The sequence below is a fragment of the Streptopelia decaocto genome (genome assembly GCF_964273445.1).
Source record: "Streptopelia decaocto genome assembly, chromosome: 2".
NCBI lineage: Eukaryota > Metazoa > Chordata > Aves > Columbiformes > Columbidae > Streptopelia > Streptopelia decaocto.
This window is the reverse complement of record NC_138655.1, coordinates 104170386-104191658: the sequence shown is the minus strand read 5'-3', so window position 1 is coordinate 104191658 and position 21273 is coordinate 104170386. Positions and strand designations below refer to the sequence as shown.

Genomic DNA, 21273 nt, shown 5'->3' with positions numbered 1-21273 from the left:
GATTAGAGAATATCATCCACTTGTCTTAGCCTATAACACTTACCTTCCATGGCACATACAACATACTATTCATGTTGTAATTTTTTTTTCTTTACAAGGCTTTGAGCAATCAAAGCAGTTAATGTGGCAAACTACTGTGCAAGTATCTTTCAAGAAGCGTGTTTCCTGCTATCCATAGGTCAGCTAAAGATTGCTCCAAAAAGTGGCAAAAAAACAGCAGGAACCACTTGTAACTTGTCTACATTAGTTGCCAGTGCAAGACAAATACAGAAGATGTGTATAACAAATTAAAATCTAGTGTAGGTTTGTTCAATTCAGTTCTGCCTCATATATACCACCACAGCCACTCACAACAACTGCATGCATTCAAAGAAATGGTTAACAATGGTTATTTTCCATTTCCTGTTATTAGTATAAGTCTAAGACTTCAAGGCATGTTCCATTTATTCTTAATAAAATTATTTAAGAATACAACATGTAGGATCCTGAACTCCTAAACAGTCTATTTAAAAATGTGTGTCATGGTTTTGCCTCTTTCTGGGCTTTATCAAATTTGGACGAGTCACTTCAAGAATTTCAACCAATTACTTCCCTGAACAGCTTGCTTTGTTACACAAATGAGACCTAAACCCAGATGACCACAGAAGTTGAGCACTATTCTAGCTCTTCTACTGAGATATACTTATCTATTCTAAATGAAAGTGCAAGAGGCAACAGACAAAACATAGAAAGAGTTTTCATTTCAATATGGGAAAAAAATTCTTCACCAGGAGCGTGCACAGGAATGCATCAAGCAGAAACATGCTAGAATCTCCAGTCTTGAAAGCAGTTCAAAAGTGGTCTAGAAAAGACAATTTCAGTGTTGGCCTTGCCTGAGCTGGAGACTGGATCACATGATTTCTAGATGTACCTGCCAACCTAAACTATTCTACAAGTCAATACAACTCTGAACTAGGCCAGCCATCCCAAAACCAAGGACCATGCTAATTTTAAGGCTGATGCTATGGAGTTTGCTTGGCTTTTAAATTCCAGTTTAATATTTCAGAGGATGAAAACAATCACCACTCTATTCTAAAATTCTTGGTATCTCAATCAGCTACAGGTACAATTTGGAATACACTACTACTATCAAGGGAACAACAATTTGTGAATTAAAATGCATAAGAGTTTAATCAGACTGAACTCTTTGGTGTGTAATCACTGATTGTTCTAATCAGTAGAAATATTTGTTATTTTACAGTCTTCCTTTAGCAACTCTAATAATTCTATCAACTAGTCAGTTCACGCACTCCTTCCCACTACTATCCAGTTCATTCATTTGAAAGAGGCTTTCTCTGCTCAGCAGTACAGTTGGAACCTTCATGTCTATCTCTTAGAAATCATAATTAAAAAGGACAGATCTGAAAGTTCTTCACTAATTAAAAATGTAGTCTAACTAAAATGATACATACTTGCTATAAACTTACCATTATGTTTAAAATAAAGAGGGCTTTTTTTTCAAATTAGTTGTCTTCTTATCCTAATGGGGTTCTGTTTCTCTTATAGCCCAACCTTCATGCCTTTGAAGTGTCACTCAGACCTTTTGCTTGCTGTTGTTTAAGTGACTACAGCTTTGCTTTGCACTTGGTGCAAAGAAAAACAGGGGCCTGATCTCTACCCCGCAGCATTAATGGTTGGTTGTGTTTTGGTTTTTTGTTTGTTTGCTTGGGGGGGGTTGGTGTTTTCCTTTGTTTGGTTTGGGTTTTTTTGTTTGTTTTTCTTCAGACTTCAGTTCCACCTTTTTCATTTTTAAGTAAACTTAAACACACTCTAGAAGATACACATATGCAAGTCAGCAATAGAGATGTTCACAATACACAACTATTCTATGACCTGCTTCCCTGACACTTGAATAACATGCCTCTGCAGTTATTTCTTTCCAAGCACAATGTTTTTCTTCAGCCTTGTTACTATCCCAGCAGCTTCTTAAGTTAATAGCTCCCAATTGACACTTCAGGATATTTGAGACTACTGAGATGCTTTTCTGTATCTTTTGATTAAGAATTTCAGCTTATTTCAAAAGAGGCTTTAAAAAAAAAAAAAATTAAATCAACATTTTGTAGCAAATTCATATCTGGTCACCACATACTACTTTGATCAACATGTCTATCATAAACAAAATAACTGTATACAGCCTTTTATCTTACAGCTGTATGAACAGCTACCAGTGAACTAAGACTACGGTTTCATGACATATTTAATCCAATTAAACTATTTATTTGCAGTAGTACTACTACCAAATTAACTTATTAATTGTAATGACTATATTTTTATTTGCAATATTATTCCCCAAACTAAAAATATTTGGAGTGGTTACTAAATTATAACATAGGCAATACCTTGCATCTGTAATCAGAATTCCCTCTAAATGGCTGATTTTCAGCTCTCCTATGATAACAAGGCTGTTGTATCCTTCTGCATACATCCTCTACAGAAACTTAGATGCAAATGGCAAACATAAATCAAATGTGACATGGCATACAAATAACTAAGTTATGTATGTTTTCTGCAACAGATTCATGAATGACTGCAAGTGTCATGGCATTGTGAAAAACTGCAGTGTGAACTCACATTATATATATTAAAAAAAAAAAAAATCCCAAAAAACAACAACAACAGGAAAGTCATGAAAAATAAAAACCAATTACTAGGGAGAAACACCACTTAGGGCTGCAGACACTGATGTACCAACAGCAGCAGACCCCTGCCCAAGTAATGCCATTGCAGCTAACCACGATTCAGAAGACTCACTGCCATATCTGCTCTCTGCTCCAGTATGTAATGTAGTTACATACACTACTACAATTCTGCATTGTACCCCTAGATTTTGCTATAGAATGCTCCTATCTTAGCTATTAGGAATTCTAACCTTCTGTTCAATTTCCAGATTTGGTAGGATAGGGTTTTCACTCCCTATACTTAACTCCTGACTTCTGCTTGCCTTGAGCACATCTACTTTTCTTTATGAATTATTGTTTCTAGACTGTTTTTAACTGTTAAATTAGTCTCTTCAAACACAGTTTCTCATTACTGCCAAAACATACCAGACAAAAACTGCATGGAGGACCAGACAGATTGGACTTTCAAGCATCACCCCTACTTTATGCTGGCATTGCTATAAAAAGAAGCACTTCTACCTGCCACTCGTTCCTGAAACTGTGCTATGATTTCCCTCCTGACAGCATGAGCATTTTTGCAGTCAGACACTGACAGAAGTAAGGAAGTTCTCTGGCTGAAAATATCTTTGCTACTTTCAAATGAAGAAAAGTGAGCATCCAGCCACTCTGTCCCCATCTAAAGACACTAAACTCTGGCCTTAGACATGCAAGTTTCAGCTCCCTGTCGATGTACTAAATGCCTAAGCCTGCAGATCAATTTCTGCATGTGCTGAATACATTAATTCATACCACTTTTATAAAATGCTTATTTCACATAGTTAATGAGAGCAGTTCAGTTGCTGACAAACAAGACAGGAGGGAAACAAGTCAACTCTAGGGCTCACAGAACTCACATTTTCTTCAATCATGCTCACCATCTGATTTAACTAAAAAAAAAAAAATTGTCTCCCACAATATTTTATTTCTTGCTTTCTCCCCAAACAGTTAATTCACACAAATAGTGCAACACTACATTGCTTGAATATTCTTTTCAGGAGTTTCTACCACTATTATAAACTGATCAGGCAGACATTAGTAACTCCAGCTCTTTACAAAAGTCAAGGAAGGAAAGAGAAGAATGAGAAGTCAAGCAGCTCTTGGATATTAAAGAGAAGGAAATGTGCCTCCACTCCCTTTTTCTTCCTGGAAAAACACGTGGAATCTTAATTTATCATCTTGCTGGTTTTACATTAGAATTTTTTTTTCTGGATTAGAAAACTACCGAAGCAAAGCAACTACCAGATATTCATGATCTCTTACCCTATCTGCCAGCATGCTAAAAACTTTGCAACTCAAGAGTTTATAAATAATTCAAACCTTCCAGAAGTATTTCAGAAAACATAGCCAAAGTTGTCTGTGGTTCTTAATAGCTAAAATAATTTTAATCAATCTGATTCAAAAATTTAAATAACAAAAGGAAAAAAAGTTTTTGACACTAACTATACATTGATAAAACATGAAGTACCTGAGTAAGATCCAAGAGCAGAACTATTCTAGAAAACAAGCTTATTTCAGATTTTCTACCAAACCATAAAGAAGGAATCTTTCATTTAGAACATTTACTCTTCAAGAAACAATGATATGGGTACTTCTCAGAGCTTCATTCTCTTCAGTAGAGAATAACAAAATGATATTTCAATACAAATAATCAGATTTCAAATATATTTCCTTACACAAACAAGAGTAGAACAACAAAAAAAAAAAAAGAGTAGTAAAATTTGTTTTCAGACAGTCATTAAAAGATAAATCTTTATTAGAGTCTTCAATCAGTCTGTATATGCAAGCCTCCAACTTGCAAAAGTATTCTTCCCTTCAAAAATCCAGTTCTTTCTCTGTGTCCCTACAGCTTCAGGATTTAGAGAAACAAAACCAGACATGAAATAATTACTGAATACTACATAAGGAGTAAAAGTAACCATTTCAAAGAAAAATTTTCTGAGTTACCTATAATATTGCTTTCTTCTAGAACATTTCAACATTTGATACTTTTAGAAAAGTACTGGTTTGGAAATAAAAATAACAAGTTCACATACTCATCTACTTGGCTGGGGAAGAGAGGGAAAGAGAATAGGGAAATCATAACCAATTATTTTATATTAAAGATCAAACTAAAACTAGCACTAACTGAAAATCAACTGAAATCACTTAAATGTGGGGAACATCAGCAAAACACTGTGCAGCAGATAATGCAACACTTTACTTTTTACTTGGATATCTGCATGTATAAACACTATATTTGCATGTGTGAGTAAGACTATTTGGATCAAAAACTAAATAAAACATTTTAAAACTCCAAACAGCAGAACAGCAAGAAAAATTTCAAGCCTGATTTTGGTCATGCTTTTTACAACTCACCACTAAAATCATCCCACATTTCTTATGTAAGACCAAGCCTGGCTATTTGTCAGGAGAAAGTAAAAGTTTTATGCATAAAATTTGAACTTCACCTTCGTGTTGTTCAAATGCATACCTCTGAATTTCTCCAGATTAATTCACAGACACCCAGAGGAGTTAGATGACTCCCACACACATTCCACATAACCTCTGTTGCCTAACACCTCCGTCTCTTAAAATTTAGCATTTTGATAGCCTGGGTAAATCTGGCAGAAAAAGTAACACTTGCTGGGAACACTAAAGGCATGTCTCCACAGGCAAAATAATTTAGGGTGTGAATTTGAAGTGCACTGACTGTTTCACCCGAACTTGTTTTGTGGACACACCTTTTTTACTCTAAACAGTCTAAAATAGCCACAGGTTCTTCAGCAAAATGCATACACACAAAAGCATATTGGAAAAAAAGCCCTGCCACATAAGGATCAAGTGGTTCAATAGCTATTCCATACTTCTTTCCCTGCATAGGCAAAAGGCCTAAATTTTGAGGGACTTTATGCATTCATGTATGCAGAATTTATTGTAGAACAGCCTAGCAGATTTTGGAGCTGAACAGGTATTTGCCAATTGTCTGAAAAATTCCAAAGTGAACTTCAAATGATGAGAGCAACGATAAGAGTTATTGACACAGCTCTCATGTTAAAGCCCTCAAAATAACTGGGTCTACTGTATGGCATCCCTATTCTATAAGGTATATGGGGATGAAACCATCAACACGTTAGACTAAGTGTTGCTTATAAAGGGAAAAAACAGAGAGACTACTTTCCCGGAAGCTTGATTTAATGGAGAAAATGAATGAGAAACAGTATATCTTAAAAACAGAATAAAAAATCTGAGCCAAAACAAAGAAACAGCAAACAAACCCCCAAAACGCCATACCCTTCAGTGAAAAACTCTGCTCTCTTAGGCTGTGGAAGGGAATTACATATTCAAAGGATTTGGAATGAATTATGTCTCCCAAGTTTCAAAGCAATGATGGATTGAATACCAATAATGGTTAAACTGTTTTAAGAATAAAACAACATAGTCAATCTCTTCTTCTAATAGCTAAACAGTGGGTTTAACTTTGCACTACATACATTAGTAATAAATACTCACTAGAAACATGGCACAAACATATAGCTGGAAGAAGTTATCACAAAGGACTAATTCTATGCTGCCCACGGCTATAAATTGTATCATTAAAAAAGAGACAATAATAACCTAATGACTTTAAACCATTTGCCGTGGTATAGTTTCACAGGCATATCAAGCATCTGTAACACACATCTGCCGGATTTCTGACAGAAGCAAACTGAATTCTATCTCTAGAATTTTTTATCTTACTAGTAAAAAATGAAGCCAGACAACTACACACAAAAATATAAAGCTTGTCAAATTTACTCACGCTAAAGAACACGAAGAGGAAACCAGCTCACATTAAAAAAAAAAATTATATGAGTGTTAAGATTTGAGTTTCCTTCCCTTGAAAGGCTTTGCTTCTTTAGATTACATCTGATTTAAAGCAAACACACAGGCTGTGAAAAGAGAATGCATGGCAGGAAAAACTGAACCAATCTCATCAAAGGCAGAATGGGAAGGAGTCAGACACAACAAAAATTGTCAAGGGAAATAGCCCTGGTTCTAGATTAAAAAATAATTTAAGAGTATAAGGAAATCATACCCCCTTGAAGGACTTAATTTCAGTTCACATCTTAGAAATCCCAGGATGCAGACTGCAATTTGTACTACTTTGCTTGCATAATTACACATACAACATCATTTGATCAGGCACCATATGCATATATAAAAAATAAAGCTAAAAGCAAATTCTCAAGCTCTTCTGCAATTTAATATCAAGAAAGTCTTTATTTGTACACAGTAAGGTGTCATTTTTACCTCATTTATTGATGAAATTGTATATATCCAAATTAAAAGTTTTGGAAGTACTATATCACATTTTCAAGCAAATGACAATACTGCACTGATCCACTCACATCATTACATCATTATTTTTATCCACAGCGTTCCAAATATGCACAGTATCTGTCTAGATTTCCAAATGGCCTTCTCACCTTAAAAGCATTACTGATTTTACCATTAGAAAGGAAGCACAGAATGCATTTTAAATCTTCCCAAGACAACAGCATTTTTGACAAATTGAGCAAAAGACACAATTACTGAAACATCCTCTATACAGACATCAGCCAAAAGATTCCTAAAATAAGGGCCTGACCCACATTAATGTGAGGGGGAGTTGTTGTTTGTTTATAATTTTTTCTGGATACAGCAGGGATGTTAATATACATCCTTTTCTCTCACAATAATTTTTAAATGACAGTCAATTTACAAGTCTGTGGTTAAATAATTCATATATATTTAATAATTCCTTTCTTTTTCCACTATTTAAAAAAGAAGCTTAATTTCTCAGTATTATATACAAATTATACTTCTACTTTGCACTCTTCTTCTCAAGAGTTGCCTCAAGCCATGGTTACTAGTTTATCTTTTTAATTTATATATTCTGACTATAACACTGGAGGCAGTTTTCTCTGTTTCACTGAGGATCCAGACCTCAAGACTATAGTCTGACACATCTTAGTGGAAATCTAGGACTACAATGAGAAAGAGCCTGTAACATTCAAACTACCTACTATTATCAGTTACAGAACACAGCATTGTCACTAACAAGTTTTTGAAAACTTCACTGTTTCTTGCTTGGATCTCAGTGGAACCTATTCTCTCCTTTAACAAATTTCACTCTCTAGTTTCACCCCATCCATAAATAGACATACACAGCATCATCCCAAAGTCTTTAATTTCTGTGAGAACAGGTAAAATATCTATTTAATAATTCTGTACATTGTTTTCCTTTTAATCCTTAGTTCAACAAAACTCTTGAGCATATACTCAGACCTAAAAACCAAACCCAAGCAGTCTAACTTGTAACCAATGTTTTTATCATTCCCCTGTGAAACACCTCTCCCTCTTTGCATCCATTTTATACAAGGTTTTTCCTTGTGTCACCTTTCTTCCTCTCAGACAAAGTTACTTTACTGAATTTATCACATAAACTATGTCAGTACCGAAGTAACTCATCCATATAAAGACTGACTTAGCCATTCTAGAACAGTTGTACAAGTCATAGAGATAGATAATAAATGTACAGCTACATTTATAAATTTATAGATACAGACAGAGTCTGTCTTCAGATACCATTTCCAGGAGCCCAGCACTGCTATCCACAGACTTTGCTGATAGTATAAACAGAAGGTGGGTAGCAGCTTTAACATTAAAGTAAACCTCCTGTTACTGTTCTACAGCTTCTGTTAGCAGCAGTCTTGTTTCCTAATGTATTATTCAAACACTTCATCAAATCGTTAAGAATTAGATTTACAGTACGTAGTACATTTCCTCCATGTTTTTAATCTAGTAAAGTGAATTTTACTTGAATACGTAATTCTCTAAAGATGACATACTTAATTCAGTAAACTTCCTTGCTTAGCAGAGACAAGTTCCTATTCCTGAGATTTTCAGCATCCCTGCTGAAGAAAACTCTATTCCCCCTTAAGTTTCACAGATAACTTCTCCTCACGTTAGCTAAGATGCACCTATATGCATTAACAGTAGAATTGCAGAACTTTCAGATTCCAGATGACACTAAAATTTCCCACAGCACTTCCGCTCAAATGCAACATAAAGCAAACATTTATTAAATATGCCTTCTGTCATTAGTGCAGCCATTTTAAATATTAACTCTCACTGGTCAATCACATGAACATAGTACATTCATCTAAAATTGTTAACATTATAACTGTGAACTTATTAAAATGTATACATGGTATATACAGCTAAAGAAGCAGAATCTTCTTGTGAATGTTGACAATAACTTTTTTTTTTTTTACTAACTTTGAGAGGAATTTTAGAGTGCACCATCTTTCCTGGGAATATTGTTGGAGTGTGCTAAATGCCAGATGTACGTTATTCTGACATAAATCTCTTTACAGAAAGCAGCAGATAGCTTGCGCTCTTTCTATATAATACAGTTAGTGCATTCAATCATACATTTTATGACCTTTTGACAACATCTGTCTCTTTTCAGGGTGAAACTACATATTAAAAAAAAAATCTCTGAAAAAGTTTTTTCCCCCCCACTTTTTTTCCTAAATTAGAATCTTGAATTCTTTTAAGTTCCAGATGAAAATAGCTGTTGGTATCTCATAGAACATCTTACTGTCACAGATTTCTCTACAGGTTGATTAACTTTGTTACTTTCATTCCTCATGTAGACAGAAGAAGAAAAAAATAAAACACAACTATTTTTCCTCTCTTTTTTCTTTTTTTTTTTCATAAAGGAAACTCCACAACCCAAAATGTAACAATCTTAAAGCCAGTACTTCATAAAGCACTAGATTTCAAAGTTAAAAACATTCCACATGTCACACAAAACTTTTGAGTCATATCTCCTAAAATACTGGAAGCATGCTTTCTGAAAGACTCTCTAGATCTGGAAATATGCTCTCTGAAAGACTCTATAGTTCTTAAATATTCACATTTTAATAATCTAAAGTGAGAGTAGTTATAGCACACTATGTACAAGTAATACTCACCCTTCTGAAGATCCTTTATTGTTACCACAAATAAACATTACCCAGAATCTGAATTTGATATAGACTGGGGACAAAGAAAGAATGGCCTTTTAAATTGATAAGTCACATAAAGAATCTGAACATGCCAACCTCTAAAAAAAGATGAACCTATCCATGAGGAAAACCCATTTTAGAAGTGAAGATTACACTAAAAATGCTGGTAAAACTCTTCACTGAAATCTGTATTAGTAAGAACTAAACTCATAAGAGCTGAAACTACAGTTGCTAGACTTAAAGACAAACCAATCCTGCAACCTTTTTCAAACTGTTACAAGCTGTCAGAGATCAAAAATCTGAACTTCCAGCTCCATAATTAAAAAAAAAAAAACACACACACCTTTTCTTTAGCTCAATAAAATAAGGATAGTGCTTCGTAAGTTAGAAGTAAGTATCGCAATGTACAAGTTTATTATCCCATTCCTGCCGCATCTATGTATAGACTGCTTTTGTTTTGTCTGCTAACAACAATTTCTGAATCGCCATGAATACCTGTTACTGTCGAACACATACGCATGATGCCGCAACACACCGATTTCTTTATTCAGTCATACATTTGTTGCTCAGGGACAGCGCTGCCCAGTACACTCCTCCACGCCTTCTCTGATACCCTTGTTTTAAAGAGCGCTCTGTATACCTGTGCTTAGCGACATTAGATCCAAAAAACAGAATTTCCAGCTCCCTATGAACTTTATTGCAGTGCTCTGGTAAATCAGGACTGTACAGTGCCCTTAACGATTAGAAAGTTCTCCGGAGCCGCCGCATGAGTGATTTATCCTCCCCCTCTCTTAAACTCCCTCCCTGAACCGCGAACCCTCCCCAAGGCCGGGAGCCCGAAAGGCCCAAAACCGGTTTCCAGGGCAGCGGGGTGCGGGTGGGCGGCCCGGGCCACGCTCAGACTCCCCGCCCGGCTCGCCCCGCTTCCGGGGGGGCTGAGCACGCCTCAGCCCGGGGTGGACCTGCCCGAGCCTCCCGGGAGCCCGCCTCAGCAGAGGAGAGCCATGTGCCACGCTGGTCACCCGGGGTACACTGGCTCCTTCGCCGGGCACTCCGAGAACTCGCCGTGTGAATACTGGGCACACACATGTCTCCCCTCCACCCCTTCAATCAAACCGCGCCTGAAACAGCCGCCGCCGCATGCAGTCAGCAGGAATGGGGAGGAGGGGAAGGAAACCGCCGGGTCTTCCCCATTCTCCCGCTCCCTTCGCAACGCTGGCCCCCTCCCGCCGCCGCCTCCCACCCTCGGAGCGGGGAATGACGAGCTAAGCCTCCTGCCTGGGGCTGCGCTCCGCCGAGCTGGGGTCGGAACACGAACCGCCGGCCGGGCTGGACAGAGCCAACTTAGACAAAGGGCACTTCAGACTCCATGTCTCTCCCTTCCAGCTGTCACCGGCCGGGAGCGCGCGTCTTGCCGCCGGCGCCCCCCCGCGCCTCTCGCTGCGCCCGCGGGAACGGGACGGGAGGAGACTGCTCCTCGGGAGTCGGCGCCCCTCTTCCACCCCATCCCCTCCCTCTGCGCCCTCCTCCCCTCCCCCCACTACAAAGAGAGCCGGTTATAAATAGCCGTTCCCAGCGCCAACGCCTCAAGCCCGCGAGGTGTCGCTCGCTCGTTCACTCACTCACTCACCCGCCCGGCGGCCCCGGCCTCGCGCTGCCGCCCGGTCGCCGCCGCTGCCGCCCTCAGCTCCGCGCCGCTCGCTCTCCCTCCCCTCAGCCTCCGGCTGCCGGATTCACCCTCCCGGACCGAGCGCCAAACGCGGTGGCCCAATCGGCATCGCGCTCATTGGCGAGCGCTGAGCACCGCCTCGATTGGATGGACGCGGACAGAGCCCTCCTCGCCAATCAGGCGCGACGGTGGGCGGGGCGAGGGGCGGGAGCCCGCTCCCCACGTGCGGGGGGGTGGCGGAGGCGGGCGGGAGAGTTCTTTGTTCTCGCGCTGTCCGCGGGGCTCGTGCTTCGCCGTGTCCTCCGTCCGCCCGCCGGCCCGGCCTCGCGTCTCCGGTGCCCCGGCTCCCCCTTCACCAGAGCGGGGACGGGGCCGGCGCACACCGGGCCGCAGAGGCTTGAAACTCTCCGCCGCCTCACGTGGAGGGTGGGAAGGGAGGAGGGAGGAGAGAGGATTGGCGGGGATCGGGAGACAGCGCGGCGCAGCCCGGGGAGGGGCCGCGCTGCTCGCCGAGTTTGAATCAGTTCGAAAGTGAGAGCCGTAACGGTTTTAACAGTCCCGCCGGCGCGCGAGCGGGGGTGGGCAGCCCTGTGGGAGAGGCGCGGGGCTCGCCAGGCATGAGGGCGGGAAAGTCTGTGTGAGCGGCAGCGGGCGGGCGGGCGCTTCCCCGCAGCTTCCCCGCCTGTTGCTTTCCTGGCGGTCAGGGCGGCTCTCTCGCCGGCTCGCCCTCCGGCTCGCCCGCCGCCCGCCTCGGCGTCCGCCGGGGGCTCACGGCACCACAACGAAAGAGCCAAGGGTGGGCTGCGGCAGCCTGCGAACCCCCGCACACCCCCGGTCGGGCGGCCGCGCTCCTCCCCGGGGCCCCAGCCTGCGCACCCCGGCGGATGTCGGCTGGCTGAGTCACTTTCCAGAGCCGCGTGGCGCGCCTTCGTTTTGTCTCGTTTGACCTTTGCTTGCCCAAACTTTACCGGCATCTGCCCTTTTTATCGTGCATCATGCTGTTTCTCTTGGCTTTTTCTCTGCTCTCAAAACCCTGCCCAACCCTGTCGTGGGAGCCGTAACAGAGCTGCAGCAGCAAGGTGTCTGCTCCACATCAGGCTTGGGTCATGTTGCTTGTTACCTGCTGTCTCCAGCCCCTAACACTGCTATCCTTCTCCGTCGTTTTTAATCTGTGAGCCATGCTCATCATTCCTGTTGCCAAAGTTGTGTTTAAAATTGAAGATTCATGCTCCTTTAGTCCATTGTCATCCCGCTCTTGGGCCAATCCAGCCTTTCTTCATCTTCAGCAGTGAAAAATAAAATTGTGACTATCAGTTTTCTGGCTAGTACTTTGGCCTTCCTTTGTGACTGTATCCCTTTCCTGTCTGTCCTGCACCAAGTGCTGCTTCCAAGGTGCACTGGAGCATCAGCCACATCGTCACTTCCAGTATATTCCCATCATCCTTCCTTACCAAATAGCAGATCCTTTCTCTGTTGCAAATGCTTTGGTACATCTTCAGGGTCAAAGCTCAAAAAATAAGGAGCATCCACAGTAATGAGGTCCTGTGTGATAAAAGTCACTTGGAGGGGAAATAAATCACAAGTGCAACCTCATTCCAAAATCATGCAGTTGGCTTTCATGTCAAATGAGGCTCAGTGTTCTTCTACTTAAAGGTGATGTTCTTGTGTGCTTTTATGTTCTGTCTTTCTGTGTATAAGTCCTTAAAATTTCCAAACTTCATCACATATTAAACTTGCAATAAAATCTGAAGAGTGGGCATTCGTATACCACGTGTTCTCAATTTACTTCATGGCCTTGAAAAGAGGTTTCTACTAGTAGCTTATTTTTATTTTTAAGTCTGGGTTTTTTTGTGAGTTAATAGCAAAAAAGGTGCAGCAGAAATTATCACCTCTTATGGTTACGTGTCAGAGTGTGGTAAATTGCCATACACTTTCTTTCATTCCAGTGGAATGGCTGACAATTGAAAATATTCTCTTTAAATTATTAGGTTGGTGCAAAAATAATTGCAGTTTTTACATTGCTGAAATTTGCCGTATGATATTGGAATATGTTCTTAAATAAATGTGATTATGTTATACATCATTTTAATGCACTTTTCTGGCTTGATGGTTGTGGTTTTTTTGCTACTGACTTATTACTTGCTGCTTATTTTATATTTATTATAGACTATGGATATTATGTTAGACAAAAAGCAAATTTGAATGCTTTTCTTATTCGAGTTTAAAATGGGTTGTCAAGCAGAGGAGACAACTTGCAACATCAGCAATGCATCTGGCCCAGGAACTGCCAGTGAACGTACAGTGCAGTGGTGGTTCAAGAAGTTTCGCAAAGGAGACAAGAGGTTTGAAGATGAGGAGCGTAGTGGCCGGCCATCGGAAGTTGACAATGACCACTTGAGAGCAATCATCAAAGCTGATCCTCTTAGAACTACATGAGAAGTTGTGGAAGGATTCGACGTCAACCATGCTGTGGTTGTTCGGCATTTGAAACAAATGGGAAAGGTGAAAAAGCATGATAAGTGGGTGCCTCAGGAGATGGCTGAAAATCAAAAAAAAAACAACTGTCATTTTGAAGTGTTGTCTTCTCTTATTCTACACAACAAAAATGAACCATTTCTCAATCGGATTGTGACATGCAATGAAAAGTGGATTTTATATGACAACTGTCTATGACCAGCTCAGTGGTTGAACAAAGAACCTGCACAGCATTTCCCAAATCCAAACTTGCACCAAAAAAAGGTCACGGTCACTGTTTGGTGCTGTGCTGCTGGTCTGATCCACTGCAACTTTCTGAATCCCAGCAAAACCATTATATCTGAGAAGTCTGCTCAGCACATCAATAGATGCAATGAAAACTGCAGCACCTGCAACCACCGCTGGTCAACAGAAAGGGCCCGATCCTTCTCCATGACAAATGCCTGACCACATGTTGCGCAACCCACACTTCAAAAGTTGAACAAGTTGGGCTACAAAGTTTTGTCTCATGCTCCAGACCTCTTGCCAACCAGCTACCACTTCTTTAAGCATCTCAACAACTTTTTGCAGGGAAAATGTTTCCACAACCCGCAGGATGGAGAAAATGCTTTCCAAGAGTTCATCAAACCCTGAGGCACAGGTTTTTACACTAGAGGAATAAACAAACTTATTTGTCATAGGCAAAAGTGTGTTGATTGTAATCATTCTTATTTTGATTAATAAAGATGTGTTTGAGCCTAGTTTTAATGATTTAAAATTCGCAGTCCAAAACTGCAATTACTTTTGCACCAACCTAATATCACATGTGCAAAATACTAGTAATTTCTGGAAATTCAACTATTTGAATCTGTTCTGCCCCCAGATGGCTGCCACCACCAAACTGGCTACCCAGTCCATTCACAACTTAGGATTCATAATTTATTTTGTTAGAGTTGCACTTCATGGTACCCGGCTTTAGTCAGCAAGTATGAATAATCATTGATAAATAAGCATAGGGTAACTTAATATAAGTGGTACAATCAGCCACAAGGTGGAAAAATCCATACTGTAGAATCTGCCCTGTGAATTAGACCTCAGCACAGATCACTTTGGTTTTCTCTCTTGTACAGAAGATTATTCTTCTGTTGTACCTGAAAGTAATGCTTACTGGAAAATTAAACACATTTTGAATTGAGTTACTTTGTCTCCTTTGCTCTGTAGCAAAACAACCTTTCTACCAAGGCTCCGTTCTAGTCTCTGAAAGTGATGAACTCCTCAGCAAGGAGCTCCATTTCTGATCAGTTGTTCAGGCTGTCTTACACAACCAGAAGAGTTTTAGGTGCTGTTTTTTTCTGCACCCAGCAGTTTAATGTTGCAACAAGCCCCATACAGAAAAAATAGGTACAGTGCTATAAAGCAAAATTAATACCTGAGTGGTTTCTTTTAAAGATTTTGACATCTCAAATAAAGTGGTATTTCGAAAGCATAGATTATTCTTTATGCATTATTACCCTAATGATTTCCTTGCAGTCAGAATCATGCGGCATTACTTCCATCTGGCTGAGGGAATTAAGCAAGACCAGTCAGGGAACTGCCTTAGCCTGAAATAACCACAAATGTTGGCCAGTTTTTCCGTTGTTCACTCAGCTTCATTAAGAAGAAGCACAGGTCCCTGCCCAACCATTAGTAGCCCTGAGCAGGTGGGCCAGTATCTGCATCTCTGGTTCTTGTAGTTAAGTGTGTGACTTGCTGATCGCAGTGTTGTTTCCATTTGCGCTTCAAGATCTTGCTGTAACAAAGCTGTGTGCAGCTTTTGGGTGGGTGTCCTCTGTGGTGCAGTCTGGTGGACTTCACATATTGGCCACACAGCCTGGAAAGGTTCAGTCTGATTGCTTTTGAGCTCAGTTGCTCCGTGGTCAGGAGAGAAAGAGGATGCACACCCTGTCCTTGTTATACCTACCCCTACAAGCAAACCTCTAGCACTGCATATAATATTTCATCAAGCAGGCTGTTTATAAGCATAGTCTTTATTTCTTTGTTTGTTTGGGGTACTTTTTTTTTTTTTTTTTCCCCTTAAAACACATTCCATGTCCATTTTGGCAGATATGACTTCTACACACTTCTCATTCAATTCCTAACACTGATCGGTACTTTTACTGATACCTTGGCTTGTTTTGTGGCTTAAATTCTGCATTTTAGTCCATGTGAATTTGGTAAGATTTTACACAAAGTTTACGTACTTGGAAACCTATGCACAGCCTAAAACAATAAATCTGTAACAGCATTAAACTGTTACACACTGCAATGATTACACAGAAGTCAGCACAGACCCTTTTTAAAGAGTTGGCCTCTTGTTACATTATTATTGAAAAAGCAGTTATTTTGTGCTAACTTTTTAAAACAAGTAATGACTGCATTTTGTAACTAACCATTTTGAGATCAATGGTTTTAAATGTTTTTGCATTAATATCTTAATAGTACTTACAATACTATTGATAGTACTTTCCATTAATATCTTCATAGTGCTTACATTTCCCCCAAAGTACTTACATTTCTGCTCAAAGGGCCCCTGCTAGCAGAAGTTATTCCTTCTGTAGACTCTTCCCCTTTTGTACAACCAGACGTGGAGTTGCCATTTGATTTGATGCACTTGTCACAAGAGCCAGTACCTGGGAACTCACATAGTCAGAAAGGGCTGAGAGGTGTGTGCAGTCAGTGTACAGTGGCAAGTGTAAGTGTAGTTATTGTCTAACACGAGTGCACTATGACATTTAAATAGGCTGTGTGCATGAAAAAAAGGTACAACAATAAGTACATTGCTTAACATGACCAAGATCTGATGAAGTGCTCTTATAGGAAAATGCATAGATTTTTGTGGCCTTTAGGGGCTGTCTGCCTCTGATACTGTGGAGGGTAACACATGCAGCTGGTTCTTAGCTCTGTAAAAGCATGTCTGCCCCACACCTTCCCAAGTAACAGAAAGCTACCTGACCTTTCACTGAATGTTTGCCCCATGTATCACGATAAAGGTATGTAATGTATTTTATACTAAGGGTAAGTGCTTTCAGCATGCTGGGCCACCTCAACTCTATTACACTGAGTTCAAGGAGATTTTTTTGAGGGAAGGGGATGCAGGACAAGTAAAGGTGGAAGTGACAGTGATGCAAAAAATTGACTCAGACTATGGCTCTGTATCAAATACAGGATAGTATCTTTTTGGCTAAGGAGAAATGTTGCTGGAAAGAAGTCTAGTGTTGTTTTTATATAACAACAGAAGCAATATAAGTGGCTTTCTATCAGCTTTTTTGTAACAGGCAGACAAATTGCATGTGATCATTCATTTCAATTTGTGAAAGGGATTAACTAACTTCCCATGGCTTCTGTTGGAAATTAATTTGACTTTAAAAACTATCTGTAGGTAATGGTTTCACTTGAAAGAATCTACTTTTGTTTATTTTATGGTCACAGAAGCTGCTTAAGTTGTGTAAGAAAAATACCTTCCCATCTTTGTCTGCTTGTTTTTCCCTTTTCTTTTTATTGTTTACCTGACCTGCACTTACTGTTCTATTCAAACCACTTAAAGGTCTAAATGATCTCATGTAACAAAATTACCATGAAAGCATATGCTTGAGAACTTAAATTCCAGAACTCTGTCCCCATTTCCAGGCGTATTTTGAAGTGCAGTTGTATGAAACTGCTGGGTGTGTCACTCACAGTGAAGGATTTTGCCCAGACAGAAAAAGCTGAAAATTTAAAGGTTCAAGTGGGCATTCTATCAGTGTTGATGGATGGTCTCCCGTCAGGCCAAATCCAAGATTAAAAGCCTGAGCTCTGTTTGAATATTCTGTTTCTGAGGTGTCAAAAGTGTGCAATCGCAGTGGCTGAATTACTGTAGCAGATAGAGTTCACAGACTAGAATCAAATCTTTTTCGGCTGCAGAAGGTACTTCTTCAAACAGCAAAGTTCAATATACATAGAGTGGTAAGTCAGATTGTTTACAAAAGTAAATGCCCTTTCCTTCTGTTCATAATTTCACCTCTCAGAAGTATTACCTCCAAATGTAGCCACCCTTCCATCTGTGTGTGAATTAGCCATGCGTAGGTCTCCATTTTTGGCATTATTTACCCCTCCCAATTCTCTTTAAGGTATTTATAGTATGTCTACTTTCAGCCCTTCCTCTGTAAAGGTGCAGTCCTGTCCTATCCTAGAATTACTTAATCCTGACATCTAAAATAGTAGAAGGTATTTGCAGTGGCACTGACCTTACCTACCTTTTTAAAAAATACAGTAATGCATATTATGCAATGTGTATATACATATGATCTGACATACTCAAGGTTAGTAAATCAATAAAGGTAAAACTGAAAATATGGTTTAGCAACATAAACTCGATTAAACTAAAAAAAAACCCCAAACTCCTGGTCTTCTTGCCTTTACAAGAGAAGACTGGGAATACCGACAGTTCTAAAGTGGATTACAGGTCACAGAAAACCAGAATGTTAGGGATTGGAAGGGACCTCAAAAGACCATCTAGTCCAATCCCCCTGTTGGAGCAGGAACACAAGAATGTGTCCAGGTGGGTTTTGAATGTCTCCAGAGAAGAAGACTCCAGAACACCCCTGGGTAGCCTGTTCCAGTGTTCTGTTACCCTCACTGTGAAGAAGTTTCTTCTCATATTTAAGTGAAACCTCCAAGGTTCCAGTTTGCACCCATTGCCCCTTTTCTTATCATTGGTTGTCACCAAGAAGAGCCTGGCTTCATGCTCCTGACACTCACCCTTTACATATTTATAAACATTAATGAGGTCACCCCTCAGTCTCCTCCAAGTAAAGACACCCAGCTCCCTCAGCCTTTCCTCACAAGGGAGATGCTCCACTCCCTTAATCATCTTTGTGGCTCTGCGCTGGACTCTCTCGAGCATTTTCCTGTCCTTCTTGAATTGAGGGGTCCAGAACTAGACACAATGTTCCAGATGTAGTCTCACCAGGGCAGAGTAGAGGGGCAGGAGAACCTCTCTCAACCTACTAACCACCCCCCTTCCAATACACCCCAGGATGCCATTGGCCTTCCTGGCCACAAGGGCACAGTGCTGGTTCATGGTCATCCTGCTGCCCACCAGGACCCCCACGTCCCTTTCCTCTACACTGTTCCCTAAAAGGTCATTCCAGGTTTCTAATTCCTGCTTAATCCCCATGCTGCATGCATTGGTGTACAGGCATTTCAGTGAGTGAGCTGAGCACAGGGATTTCACCCTACGGGTATGGGAGGCCTCCCAGCCTTCATCAATACTAAAGTGCTGCCCCACTGGTGCAAGCCCAGCTACATCCCCATCCCCCTTTGAATCTAGTTTAAAGCTCTCCAAATGAGCCCTGCTAATTCCTGTCCAAGCATCCTTTTGCCCCTGTGAGATAAATCTTTTCCATGTATTACTGTGGTGTCTTATAAAACCAGACATTATCAAAGCCCTGCCTGTAACACCAGTCTCATAGCCAAGCATTTATGGACTGGATCCTTCTATTCCATCTCATGTCATCACCCAAAAATGGAAGGAGGGAAGAGAAAATAACTTGTGCCCCAGACTCTTTCACCAACTGTCCCAAGGCCGTGAAGTCTTTCTTCATTCCCCTCAGACTACGGGATGCAGCTTCCTGCCCATATGTCTGGAAGATCAGCAGTGGGTTGTAGTCTGTCGAGTGCACCAGGTTGGGGAGTGTCCTGGTGATGTCCCTGATCCAGGCTCCAGGTAGACTGCACACTTCCCTATGATGAGGGTCAACTCTGCATATTGGGCCCTCTGTTCCTCTCAGAAGGGAATCACCCACTACAATTACCCTTCTTTCTTTCTTATCAGAGGCAGTCGAGGTGCAGAGTCAACTGCCTCTTCCTTTGTGACCTCATAGTTGGGCCTTCCACCACATCCTCACCTACCTCTCCCTCAAGATCCAGGGCCTCAAACCTATTACAGAGGGGCACCTGGGGAAGCAAGGCAGGTAGGGAGTGGAGTTGCCCATGATGCTGAAGTGGGACTTGCTCCCAACCCTCCTCCTCTTTTTGGTCCTCTACCTCTGCCCGACAGGGCAGGGGGTCCATCACCTTTTGTGGGGGTATGATCATGGGGCCTTTCTGGCTGGCATGCCAGGTAGTTTCTCCACCAGTCAATCTCCTTCTCATACTCCCTGATGGTCCTCAGTCTCTTGACCTCCTCCTTGAGTTCCACCACCATGCTGAGCAGATCTTGCACCTGCTCAGACCTCACGCAGGTGGAATGCTGCCTCCCTCCCCTGGCAGCAGGAGCCTCTGGCACTCCCTGCAGCCAGAGACCTGAACAGACACAGATCGGGGCAGGGCCTCCGTCTGGGTCACCACAGTCTTTGTGTGACAAGATCTCTGTCTGGAGGAGACCAGGATTATTTGATAATCTGTTAGATCTTTCCAGGACTAGTAAATTATATTGTCAAAAAAGGTCAATTTAAGAAGATGTATGGTAAAGACTACCCTGAAAGTAAAAAGATTGTTGTACTCATCCTGTCATTAAATCAACTTTGTCTAGTGCAAGCCACAAAAATAAGATGTTCTTCACAAAGATTTGTGGAGATATATGAAGTACAAAATATGTATCCTATCTGAAGATGCTTCAGAGTTGTGTTAGCATTTCTCGTGATGCAGGAGCCTTTTCAAATGATCGTTTATTCCAAATTTCATCCCTTGGGCATGGGTTGCAGAAAGCTTCTCTCAAGTCCAGGATTATACCACATTGCTGCCCAGTTCTGCTTCCTTGTTTGCATATTTTTGGAGAGCCTGGAGTGAGTTGAGATGCTGGTCCCTTCCAACAATGAATGGCAAAGCCTTCCAGCACCCCTGGCTTTTTGTTTTCCCAGCCCTCGATGAAAACATTCACAAATAAATGCAAATTTTAAAAGAGGATTACTCAGACACATTCACTGCTGTGACATTGTGTCAATGAGTTTACTTTCTAATTATTTGGCAGTCTTTTGTGAAAAATGTGGTTCTTTATATCCATATCTCTGAAGATCAAAATGGTAAAACCAAAAATCACTCTATTGCTGTTATGTGAAACTATTACTGGGAAAGCTATGTTTTATTTCTAAAATCAGTAGATGGTAAGAGTTGTTTGTGCTTTATGGCAGAAAGGATCACCATTGCAGTGATTTATGTGTGTGTACAAATAAAGACAGACCTGTACATTAACATCAGTCATGCAGTGATGTAAGACTTGGTCATGAGATGGGCAGACAACATTACATTTCAGGTGTCAATTGAATATGCTGGTCAGATACATAATGTAAAGAATCACCAATTTGAGTGTGTACCAAACTCATATCATAGAATAAAAAAGGCAATTGGTTTAACAATTGGAAAATGTTACATAATACTTTCCTCTCTGAAGCCTTAACACTTGGTATGAAACACACCATCAAGA

The 21273-nt window shown here is 40.9% G+C and overlaps 1 protein-coding gene across 7 annotated transcripts in view; it reads right to left on the bottom strand.

The window, feature by feature from the left end:
• The window catches only part of EZH2 (enhancer of zeste 2 polycomb repressive complex 2 subunit), a 49594-nt gene extending 38134 nt beyond the window's left edge, over window positions 1–11460 (bottom strand). For 2 of the 7 annotated variants that reach the window (XM_082044808.1, XM_082044809.1), the window contains exon 1: window positions 11340–11460. The gene's annotated coding sequence lies outside the window, so the exon portion shown is untranslated. The remainder of the gene's footprint in view (window positions 1–11339) is intronic. The other 5 variants (XM_082044810.1, XM_082044813.1, XM_082044811.1 and 2 more) reach the window with 3 other exon arrangements.
• Between the last annotated feature and the right edge of the window lie 9813 nt (window positions 11461–21273).